The sequence below is a fragment of the Saccostrea cucullata genome, unplaced genomic scaffold (genome assembly GCF_032062105.1).
Source record: "Saccostrea cucullata isolate Sc308-1 unplaced genomic scaffold, CSIRO_AGI_Scuc_v1 ctg992, whole genome shotgun sequence".
Lineage (NCBI taxonomy): Eukaryota > Metazoa > Mollusca > Bivalvia > Ostreida > Ostreidae > Saccostrea > Saccostrea cuccullata.
In genome coordinates, this window is record NW_026940893.1 from 103,547 (window position 1) to 112,396 (window position 8,850).

Consider the following 8,850-nt stretch of genomic DNA (forward strand, 5'->3'; position numbering starts at 1 on the left):
TCAGAATTATGCATTTTAACCAGTTTTTTCATATTTTTCACAATACTGTTCACAAAAATGTGCGATTTTTATGTTTACCTACACTTCTGTTCATTAATGTTTCGCATCCTAAATAATATGGTGACCTATACATTTTTGCAATAATTGGAAATTTTTAAGTATATTAAATGAAAATAAATGCATTTTTTGTACTTTGAACCTATAAAATTGTGAAGGTGGAAACAGCTTAAATAAATGTTGCGTCATTGACATTTATCATTAGCATATTTCTGATTCTTGACTAAATGTGAACTGAGAAATGTAAAATCGGATTCCATTTCAAATGTTTAATTACAATTATGACTTCGTAATAAGACTTGGTATGGAGACCCGGAGCACCGCGAAATTTCGATAAAAAAATTATTTATCACGTTATAAATTTCATTTGTATTTAATAAAATTCTGCATAAATCTGAATAATTTTTACATTATGAGGTTGACAGAAGTAATTTCTTCAAACCTGCAAAGTTTGAAAATTCAAAGTTGTAAAATGGCTGAGCAATCAAAGTTAGAACATATTAAGACGGATCGGAATTGTTCAAAAAAGGGACCTTTTTGGAAAAGGTGGAGCAGTGAGCAGTGATAACATTCTGCATAGACATCGGATAAAACAACTGCAAAGACCAATACATTTTATAAACAATCGGGAAAACATGGTAAAAGAAGCCGTACATTATTATTTAAGTGGCATATAATATTTTCGGATGGAAGGAAGAGTTTAAAGGATGCGTGAAGAAAAACCATCAATCCGAGATTGCAAGGCCGTAAAAAATGAAATTCGTAACGTTACTTTACCGTATTTCCGTAAATAAAATTTTATAGTTTTTACGCGGATAGAGGTTGGAGGATTGCAGGATATGAGACAGGGATAGTTAGATATTATTTTAAGTATAAACCTGAACATTTTGTGCACATATTTTCGACTGGTTAAAGCGAAATAAGAAATTTATTGAGATAAACGGTTACTATATTAAGAAAAGTTACACGTACTCGTGTTATGCTTTCGATGTCGGGTGACGTCAAGAATTTTCATTTTAGTGCTCCGGGTGTGAGTGTGTATCATTTTTAATTTGATAAAAATATAACTATTTGTGCTCTGTTTTTCTTGAAAACTTGCATGTTTATAAAATGAAACATGAATTTAATGAACACAGTGTGTTATAAAAAAATGTCTTCACAAACCAAAACTTGACTTATTTTCACTATGCAGTTTATTCCATGTCACATCCAAACAGATGATCTTCTGGCAAATCATGGTCATGCTTGGTATCAAAATTCAGTATTCAGATGCGTCACACCTATCCAAAAGAAATTGAAATTTTTTAATTTATAATTCTTTTACTAATAACAAGAGGTCCATGGGCCACATCGCTCACCCGAATAACTTGGGTGATGCAGATCTTTTTTAAAGATTTGCTCTCTATATATTTCTAAGTAATAATTGGATTTCTTATTGTGGTCCCGCCCTACCCCTGGAGGTCATGATTTCACAATTTAATATCTACACTACCAAAGGATGCTCATACATAATGTTCAGCTTTCCTGGCCTAGTGGTTCTTGAGAAGAAGATTTTTAAAGATTTCTTCTATATATTTCTATGTAAAACTTGGATTCCCTATTGTGACCCCGCCCTACCCCTGGGAGTCATGATTTTAACAATTTAATTTCTACTCCACCTAAAAATGCTTCCACATATGTTTCAGCTTTCCTGACCCAGTGGTTCTTGAGACGATTTTCAAAGACTTTTTCTATATATTTCTATGTAAAAATTGGATTCTCTATTGTGGCCCCGCCCTAACCCCCGGGATCATTATTTTAAAAATTCAATATCTACACTACCCCAGGATGCTTCCACATAAGTTGCAGCTTTCCTGGCCCAGTGGTTCTTGAGAAGAAAATTTTTTAAAGATTTCTTCTATATATTTCTATGTAAAACTTGGATTCCCTATTGTGGCCCCAACCTACCCCCTGGGGGTCATGATTTTTACAATTTAATATCTACCCTACCCAAAGAGGCTTCCACATAAGTTTCAGCTTTCCTGGCCCAGTGGTTCTTGAGAAGAAAATTTTTAAAGATTTCTTTTATATATTTCTATGTAAAACTTGGATTCCCTATTGTGGCCCCGCCCTACTCCCGGGGGTCATGATTTTTACAATTTGATATTTACACTACCCAAGGATGCTTCCATGAAAGTTTCAGTTTTCCTGGCCCAGTGGTTCTTGAGAAGATTTCTAAAGATTTCTTCTATATATTTTTATGTAAAACTTGGATTCCCTATTGTGACCCCGCCTTACCCCCGGGGGTCATGATTTTAAAAATTTAATATCTACCCTACCCAAAGATGCTTCCACGTAAGTTTCAGCTTTCCTGGCCCAATGGTTCTTGAGAAGAAGATTTTTTAATGACCCCACCCTATTTTTCTATTTTCTTGATTATCTCCCCTTGGAAGGGGTCTTGTCCCTTGATTTTAACAATTTAAATTTCCTTTTACCCAAAGATGCTTTGTATCAAGTTTGGTTAAAATTGGCCCAGTGGTTCTTGAGAAGAAGTTGAAAATGTGAAAAGTTTACAGACGGACGGACGGACAGACAGACAGACAGACAGACAGACGGACGACGGACAACGGGTGATCAGAAAAGCTCACTTGAGCTTTCAGCTCAGGTGAGCTAAAAAGTGCAATTCATGAGATTATAAATTAGATTTTCAAATTGAGAGATCAGATTTTGTCACATTTTCTGTGTATAATTTGTAAATTTTAATGTACTCTTTCATCAATTAAAAGAAGTTTACACCAATTAAGGCAGTCATTTATGCTATACCCTGATAAGACAACATACACGTGCAAAGTAATCATGCACTTGTGGGTTTAGGATAATGTGCTAGAGTATTAATGACAACATACTAGCACGAGGTGACAATGTGCTAGCATGTACGTCAGTGATAATATGCCAGCACACTGAATCCAACATGCAGTGAAGCTAACACTCAACAGGTCGATACAATGACCTTGTCAGCAAATACAATTTATCATTGAATGAAATGCTGACTGACGTTTTTCATACCAATTGTTAGTCCATTATTTATACACTGAATTGACCACGGATTTCTTCCGTTATATCCTGATTATGACAACGAGCACACAGCGGGTGTGACCGGTCAGCAGGGGATGCTCACTCCTCCATTGCACCTGATCCCACCTCTGATGTTTCGGGGGTCCGTGTTTGCTCTGCTCTTATTTTGTATATTTGTTTAATGGACGTTGAGATTGAATACTGTTCGTTATTTCCATATCCTTCATTGTTTAGAGATGTGTTTGCATGAAATTTTGTTTTGTGTAAACACAGCAGCGTGTTGTTTAAAGCTGCATTGGAGTGGCAGTCTGTTGAAATTAACATGCTAACACACTGCAACTTCACTTCATTCGAACACCATAATTTTAAAACTCGCAAACCAATATCTTTATTACTAACTAGGTAATTGCAACTGTAAATGCTGATTTCATGGTGACAATTATACCGGTAATTCACTGTATATCTGAGAAATGATCAATTATAATAAGGCGTGTCCAGATAGGGCCACTTGCTAAAGTTCAATAGCACTTTCATAAAAGCGTGCCATCTTACTGACACAAAAGACGCCATTAAGCTATCACACAGCTCGCCATCACAACACTGAAAAACACTTTCGCACTAACACAAGTTCGCACCACACGCTGTAACACTAACACACAACACACTGTCACGCTAATACAATTTCACACAACAAAATATCAGGCTAACACGAGTTCACACAACACACTATCATGCTAACACAAATTCACAAACACGCTGTCTCGCTAACACAAGATCACACAACACTCTGTCTTGCTAACACGAGTTTTACACAACACGCAGTCTCGCTAATAGACATTTCCAGATTTCACGGACTCGAGATCGTACTCGCACACTGACTCGGACAGTTGTTTCAAATTTTTTAGGGACCGTGTCAAAATTTGATATATTTAAAGACACACAAAACAGTTTCCTAGATTCCTAGAAGATATGTAAATCAGCAGCGACGATGCAGAACATTAAACAGAAAAATAAATATATAGAGAGAATAAATGTACAACATGTAATTCGAGAAATAAAATTCTTCCGTGCCATAGGCACAATGTAGAGGCATCCAATTTACAAAATAAGACAAACAGTCAATATTTGCCTTGCTTTTTCATGCAAATGAAAACAAATGATAAATCTATACAAGTATTAAATTCGTCTTTGCTTTGTTTTTCAATTTGTCGCGAAAATGGCATAAAATCCGTCTACCTTAAAACCCCTTTTGTAAATTTTTGATACAGCCCCTTGTATATTGAAGTACAGAGTACGAGTCCGAGCTCGTGGCGCTCGTAACTGGAAATGTCTAATATGAGTTCATACAACACACTGTCTAGCTAACACAAGTACACGCAACACACTGTAACGCTTAGATGAATTCGCACAACACACTGTCACGCTAACATGAGTTTACACAACACACAGTCTCACTAACACGAGTTTACACAATACACTGTCACGCTAACACAAAGTCACAAAACAGGCTGTCTCACTATATTCACTAACACAAATTCGCACTAAATGCTGTTGCGATAACACACTGTCATCCTAATACCATTTCACACAACACACTGTCATTCTAATACCATTTCACACAACACACTGTCAGGCTAACACGATTTCACACAACACACTGTCATGCTAACACGAATTCACAAAACAGGCTGTCTCACTATTCACTAACACAAGTTGGCACCAGAGGCTGTTGCAAAAAACACACTGTCATCCTAATACCATTTCACACAACACACTGTTATCCTTATACCATTTCACACAACACACTGTCATCCAAATACCATTTCACACAACACACTGTCACGCTAACACAAATTCAAAAAACATGAAATATCGCTAACACGAACACGCAGTCTGGCTTACACGAGTTCACACAATATGCAATCTCGCTAACATGAGTTAAAAAAACACACTTTCTCTCTAACACCAGTTCACACGACAAATTTCAGGATAACAAGTTCACACAACACACTGCCACTGTCACGCTAACATGAATTCACACAACATGCTGTCTCGATAATAAGAGTTCACACAACACGCTGTCTCGCTAACATGAGTTTACACAACAGGCAGTCTCGCTAACATGAGTTTACACAACAGGCAGTCTCACTAACACGAGTTTACACGACACGAAGTCTCGCTAATACGAGTTAAATCAACACTATGTCTAGCTTACACAAGTTTACACAACACACTGTCTTACTTACACTTTATACACGATTTCACACAACACGCTGTCCCGCTAACACGAGTTTACGCAACACATCGTCAAGCTAACAAAAAGTCACACAACCCACTGTCAGGTTAACACAATTAAGTTCACAAAACACACTGCCTTGCTAACAAAAACTCATACAACACACTGTCTCGCTAACACAAGTTCACACAACACACTCACATTGCTGAGTTTAAAGTAAAGGTCTACCCTAATTTGAAGAGGTTTAATACTAACATATCTCTATATTAGTAAAGAGCTTTTAAGACAAAAAAATTTAAGACAAAAACATGTATTCAGTAATGTTCCTGAACATGCATCTGGCATATAAAATGAATGAGACCTTAAAAACCTCACAGTACATGTTTACTTAGCTAAGTAAAGGTCTAAATTGATGCTATTCAACATCTCTAAGTATGTGAATGAGTGAAATTCTCAAATAGATATTATAAATCAAAGTATCAATAAGAAGCTGAACCTTACGTCGCAGGTTACAATCCCATTGCTAAATGCTTTAGACAGGTTACTCCTATGAGACTGCATAAACCAAGATTCTGGGTCACGGTAGGTGTTAGCACAAAATAGATCTCATTCTTCTTAAAGGCAATAAGTACTGAGTACAAGTCTATATTTGCAGCTAATACCATCCCAAGTGGTGGCACCATGAAATGACTGAAAAATGTATGATTAAGGCAAATAAACAATCATTAAACCATTACAGCAGTCTTATCAAACAAAAAAGCAAACTTTCTATTATTACAATTTTTTGAAACAAATTTCTTTTGCAATCTAACTGAGCAATATTTGTCCTTTTTTGTCAGTAAAGTATGATATTAAATAATTAAGACTTTTTGAGAACATCAATTTATAGCGAGTCCAGACAGCAGCACAAATCCCTGCCAATAATGCGAGCTGTTATGATAAGACCTTGGCAAAAGAAGATTGTGACTTGCGCATTACTCCACACAATTTTTCCGCAGTATTAACTTTGGACCCACAGTGCTTAGCTTCTTTAACATGTTTAAGCTACATTCAAAATTCATTTCTATTTAATTTGAATTAGGTATCCTTACTCACGCTAATGGGAAGTAATTTAACGAGCAGTGAATTCATTCGAATTAAACATTTGAATAAACTCTCAGTGTGAACACTGAGCATGGATGCACCAAATGTCAAATGCGGCTTGACAAGCAAAATCTAAATTAAAACTAAATAAGTATCTGCCCCAACCGTTATAGTCACACTGTCAATATATAATTAGTTGAATATATTCTGTAACATTAAGTGCAGTTTGAATTATAGAGTATGATCACAATGATAGATAGTAGGACTGTTGAAATTACATCCTCAAAGAATGGGTGGACTTAACGCCCTATTTTGGATCTTTTTGCGATTCCTTTTACAATCTGTATATGAAGTGAATCCAAAATAAATTATGTGCAATTGAAAGAGCAACATATACTTGGTTATATTAGGTGGAACATTTGTGCCAAAACAATGCCCTGTTGTCGTGTATCAAAATTGAAGTAAAGATACTTGAGTGTCGTCTTCCGGAATTCGACATGTACCCGGAGTCGTTTTTATGTCACACAATCAATTATTTACATGTATAGGAGGCGGGGCTATCTATCGGTGTCATTGTTGACATCTCTCTCTCTATCCCTCTCTCTTTCCAAAAATTCGAATACGTGATTAGCATTTTACAGCGATGTCAAAATGAAATTATTTTAAAAATGTGATGACACGCAAAATTAAAACAATTTTTAATTTGCTAAACTCTGAAAACGGCAACAAAACACGCTCAATGACATGATTTAGATCGAGGTCAGGATGAAGAATACAATGTAACTGTCTTCACGAGTACACTCGCAGGTGGACATCACGTGACGAATTGTAATATTTAAGAGGTCAATCGAAGACATTTCAATGGAAGCGAGAAGTTTGTTTTGAACCTGTTTTTGTTAAATTAAGTGTGAGCACACTCTTGTCGGCTTTTCTCCTTTTAATATAACATTATTTTGTTCAATATACAACTACAGTTTTCTTAAGAACAGCCGACAAACATGTGCTGACTATCTATTCAGACGATGAAAAACGTGTGACCCTGATTATCTATTGATTTTCAAGAAATCTTCAGGTACTATGCTTTCGATATTTGTTTAGTTTACCTCGAAAAGAGTGTTTTAAATTCACATCCGTACCATGAATACACAGTTAAGATATCGGAAGTTTGTTTGATGGAAAAAAGTAGACATTTTATGAAACTTAAATTTACGGCATTTTTTCTGGCCAGTTAAGTTCACCCATTCTTTAAAAAAAATAAAATATAAAGCTGTGGGGATTACAAGGTAAACAGAGAGCGTCTGAACTGTAAAACAGATAATATATCGGTGTGTCTGTGTATTTTTCTAATAACATCAATGTATGTCACTGTCATGTTATCAGTAGTGTAAATTTTAAGTAATAAGAATATTTTAACCTTCATTCCAATGGTCCAAGCCAATCATACATTAAAATGTCGCCGTCAGCTCTTTCATCACTCGATACAATTATCACTGGGGAATTATATGATGATCCGAATCCGAAGCAGAGTCAAGAGTGTTCATCCTTGTTAATGTGACAGTCAGAATTTCCTCGTAAACACTTCACACAAGAATTAGATAGATTACACGATCAGTACTTACTGGTTCCTGCCGACAAAGCAGGTAACAACATTGTCTTCGTTTGTAAGGCTCATTATATAAATTGCATTCTAGAAGAACTTGGATTTAATTCTACAAGTGGTAATCCTACTTATACATATATTTCTCTTTCTAAGGAAGAAATTCTTCAGAATCACCTGTCAGTATTGAATACTTTTAATATTCCACAGAGCCAAAATGAATTTGAACTACCTTATATATATTGGATTCCGAAACTTCATAAGAGTCCTTACAAACAAAGATACATTGCAGGTTCCAGTAAATGTTCAACCAAGCCTCTTTCGTTACTTCTCACTAAAATATTGACAGTAGTGAAGGAAAAACTTCAAGAGTACTGTACAACTATATATTCAAGAAGTTGTGTAAATCAGATGTGGATACTTAAAAATTCTAAAGAACTTTTGGACAATTTGAAATCACAAGACTTTACAAAAATCAACAGCATAAAAACTTACGACTTTTCAACTTTATACACAACAATTCCCCACGAAAAAATTAAAATCCAGGCTTTTTGATATCATTGACAGCTGCTTCTTCAACAAAAATGGAACTCGTAAGTTTACTTACCTCGTCATTGGTCATTTGAAAAATTATTTTGTTAAAACAGATTCTGATTGCACACATAAGTACTCTGAAGTTGACATCAAGAAAATGCTTTAGTTTTTGATTGACAATATCTATGTGGTTTTTGGAGACCAGGTATTCCAACAATCTATTGGAATTCCCATGGGTACAAATTGCGCTCCGTTATTAGCAGACTTATTTTTATATTCATATGAAGCA

At 35.5% G+C, this 8,850-nt stretch overlaps 1 long non-coding RNA gene across 1 annotated transcript; it reads right to left on the reverse strand.

Annotated features, from left to right (window-relative positions):
• Positions 1-1,200: 1,200 nt before the first annotated feature.
• Positions 1,201-7,993, reverse strand: LOC134256585 (uncharacterized). The gene is made up of 3 exons (XR_009989745.1): positions 7,845-7,993; positions 5,849-6,037; positions 1,201-1,337 (listed from the first exon to the last, which is right to left on the reverse strand). It is a non-coding gene; the product is annotated as an uncharacterized LOC134256585 (long non-coding RNA).
• Between the last annotated feature and the right edge of the window lie 857 nt (positions 7,994-8,850).